This window comes from Callionymus lyra, chromosome 17 (assembly GCF_982586985.1).
Source record: "Callionymus lyra chromosome 17, fCalLyr1.hap1.1, whole genome shotgun sequence".
Lineage (NCBI taxonomy): Eukaryota > Metazoa > Chordata > Actinopteri > Syngnathiformes > Callionymidae > Callionymus > Callionymus lyra.
The window spans coordinates 24678658-24683657 of record NC_141834.1 but is presented as its reverse complement, the minus strand read 5'-3'; the positions used below and the strand labels follow the sequence as shown (position 1 = coordinate 24683657).

The following is a 5000-nucleotide window of genomic DNA, read 5'->3' as shown; positions in this document are numbered from 1 at the left end:
ACACACACATGTGTATACACAAACACATACATCTGATATACACAAACACACACACATGTATATACACAAACACACACATCTGATATACACAAACATACACACATGTATATACACAAACACACACATGTGTATACACAAACACACACATCTGATATACACAAACACACACACATGTATATACACAAACACACACATCTGATATACACAAACACACACACATGTATATACACAAACACACACATGTGTATACACAAACACACACATCTGATATACACAAACACACACACATGTATATACACAAACACACACATCTGATATACACAAACACACACACATGTATATACACAAACACACACATTATTATACACAAACACACACATCTGATATACACAAACACACACACATGTATATACACAAACACACACATCTGATATACACAAACACACACACATGTATATACACAAACACACACATCTGATATACACAAACACACACACATGTATATACACAAACACACACATCTGATATACACAAACATACACATCTGATATACACAAACACACACACATGTATATACACAAACACACACATCTGATATACACAAACATACACATCTGATATACACAAACACACACATCTGATATACACAAACACACACACATGTATATACACAAACACACACATCTGATATACACAAACATACACATCTGATATACACAAACACACACACATGTATATACACAAACACACACATCTGATATACACAAACACACACACATGTATATACACAAACACACACATCTGATATACACAAACACAATACATATATATACACAAACACGCACATCTGATATACACAAACATACACATCTGATATACACAAACACACACACATGTATATACACAAACACACACATCTGATATACACAAACACACACACATGTATATACACAAACACACACATCTGATATACACAAACACACAAACATGTATATACACAAACACACACATCTGATATACACAAACACACACATATGTAAATATACAAACACACATATGTATATACACAAACACACACATCTGATATACACAAACACACACATATGTAAATATACAAACACACATATGTATATACACAAACACACACATATGTATATACACAAACACACACATATGTAAATATACAAACACACATATGTATATACACAAACACACACATATGTAAATATACAAACACACATATGTATATACACAAACACACACATATGTATATACACAAACACACACATATGTAAATATACAAACACACATATGTATATACACAAACACACACATATGTATATACACAAACACACACATCTGATATACACAAACACACACATATGTAAATATACAAACACACTTATGTATATACACAAACACACACATATGTATATACACAAACACACACATATGTAAATATACAAACACACATATGTATATACACAAACACACACATATGTATATACACAAACACACACGTTACACAAACACACACATGTATACATACACACAAACACACATATGTATATACACAAACACATACATATATATACATAAAGACACACGTACACAAAACAAACATATGTATACATACACACAAACACACATATGTATATACACAAACACATATGTTTACATACACACATATGTATATACACAAACACACGTACACAAACACACACGTACACAAACACAAACATATCTATACATACACACAAACACACACATATGTATATACACACACACACATGTATATACACAAACACACACATCTGATATACACAAACACACACATATGTAAATATACAAACACACATATGTATATACACAAACACACACATCTGATATACACAAACACACACATATGTAAATATACAAACACACATATGTATATACACAAACACACACATATGTATATACACAAACACACACATATGTAAATATACAAACACACATATGTATATACACAAACACACACATATGTAAATATACAAACACACATATGTATATACACAAACACACACATATGTATATACACAAACACACACATATGTAAATATACAAACACACATATGTATATACACAAACACACACATATGTATATACACAAACACACACATCTGATATACACAAACACACACATATGTAAATATACAAACACACTTATGTATATACACAAACACACACATATGTATATACACAAACACACACATATGTAAATATACAAACACACATATGTATATACACAAACACACACATATGTATATACACAAACACACACGTTACACAAACACACACATGTATACATACACACAAACACACATATGTATATACACAAACACATACATATATATACACAAAGACACACGTACACAAAACAAACATATGTATACATACACACAAACACACATATGTATATACACAAACACATATGTTTACATACACACATATGTATATACACAAACACACGTACACAAACACACACGTACACAAACACAAACATATCTATACATACACACAAACACACACATATGTATATACACACACACATATGTATATACACGAACACACACGTACACAAATGTTTCTTGAAGGAGTCAGTAGATCATCAAACACACATGTTTCTTGAAGGAGTCAGTAGATCATCAAACACACATGTTTCTTGAAGGAGTCAGTAGATCATCAAACACACATGTTTCTTGAAGGAGTCAGTAGATCATCAAACACAGATGTTTCTTGAAGGAGTCAGTAGATCATCAAACACAGATGTTTCTTGAAGGAGTCAGTAGATCATCAAACACACATGTTTCTTGAAGGAGTCAGTAGATCATCAAACACACATGTTTCTTGAAGGAGTCAGTAGATCATCAAACACAGATGTTTCTTGAAGGAGTCAGTAGATCATCAAACACACATGTTTCTTGAAGGAGTCAGTAGATCATCAAACACACATGTTTCTTAAAGGAGTCAGTAGATCATCAAACACACATGTTTCTTAAAGGAGTCAGTAGATCATCAAACACACATGTTTCTTAAAGGAGTCAGTAGATCATCAAACACACATGTTTCTTGAAGGAGTCAGTAGATCATCAAACACAGATGTTTCTTGAAGGAGTCAGTAGATCATCAAACACAGATGTTTCTTAAAGGAGTCAGTAGATCATCAAACACACATGTTTCTTAAAGGAGTCAGTAGATCATCAAGCGCAAAGAGAGAGAAGATCGTTCCAAAGCTTAGGAGCAACAGCCTGAAAATATTTATCTCCCCTGGTCCTGTGTGTGTGTATACATGTGTGTGTATACATGTGTGTGTAAACATGTGTGTAAACATGTGTGTGTGTATACATGTGTGTATACATGTGTGTATACATGTGTGTATACATGTGTGTATACATGTGTGTGTACATTTGTGTATACATGTGTGTGTACATGTGTGTATACATGTGTGTGTATACATGTGTGTGTATACATGTGTGTAAACATGTGTGTGTGTATACATGTGTGTATACATGTGTGTGTATACATGTGTGTGTATACATGTGTGTATACATGTGTGTGTACATTTGTGTATACATGTGTGTGTGTACATGTGTGTATACATGTGTGTGTATACATGTGTGTGTATACATGTGTGTGTAAACATGTGTGTATACATGTGTGTGTGTATACATGTGTGTGTGTATACATGTGTGTGTGTATACATGTGTGTGTATACATGTGTGTGTATACATGTGTGTTTACATGTGTGTGTGTATATATGTGTGTGTATACATGTGTGTATACATGTGTGTGTATACATGTCTGTATACATGTGTGTATACATGTGTGTGTATACATGTGTGTGTACATGTATGTATACATGTGTGTATACATGTGTGTATACATGTGTGTATAAATGTGTGTATACATGTGTGTATACATGTGTGTATATGTGTGTGTACATGTGTGTATACATGTGTGTGTATACATGTGTGTGTATACATGTGTGTGTATACATGTGTGTGTATACATGTGTGTATACATGTGTGTATACATGTGTGTACATGTGTGTGTACATGTGTGTATACATGTGTGTATACATGTGTGTATATGTGTGTATACATGTGTGTATACATGTGTGTATACATGTGTGTACATGTGTGTGTACATGTGTGTATACATGTGTGTGTATATGTGTGTATACATGTGTGTATACATGTGTGTATACATGTGTATACATGTGTGTATACATGTGTGTACATGTGTGTGTACATGTGTGTATACATGTGTGTATACATGTGTGTATATGTGTGTATACATGTGTGTATACATGTGTGTATACATGTGTGTATACATGTGTGTATATGTGTGTATACATGTGTGTACATGTGTGTATACATGTGTGTATACATGTGTGTACATGTGTGTACATGTGTGTATACATGTGTGTGTATACATGTGTGTGTACATGTGTGTACATGTGTGTACATGTGTGTATTCATGTGTGTGTATACATGTGTGTATACATGTGTGTGTATACATGTGTGTACATGTGGGTATACATGTGTGTGTATACATGTGTGTGTATACATGTGTGTGTATACATGTGTGTGTATACATGTGTGTGTATACATGTGTGTGTATTCATGTGTGTGTACATGTGTGTACATGTGTGTGTACATGTGTGTACATGTGTATACATGTGTGTGTACATGTGTGTACATGTGTATATACATGTGTGTGTATACATGTGTGTACATGTGTGTATACATGTGTGTGTATACATGTGTGTACATGTGTGTATACATGTGTGTGTATACATGTGTGTGTATACATGTGTGTATACATGTGTGTGTATACATGTGTGTGTATTCATGTGTGTGTACATGTGTGTACATGTGTGTGTACATGTGTGTACATGTGTATACATGTGTGTGTACATGTGTGTACATGTGTATATACATGTGTGTGTATACATG

The 5000-nt window shown here is 33.4% G+C and overlaps 1 protein-coding gene across 1 annotated transcript in view; it reads left to right on the top strand.

Annotated features, from left to right (window-relative positions):
• Positions 1-5000, top strand: part of bbs9 (Bardet-Biedl syndrome 9) — a 65260-nt gene that overhangs the window by 58912 nt on the left and 1348 nt on the right. The window lies entirely within an intron of this gene.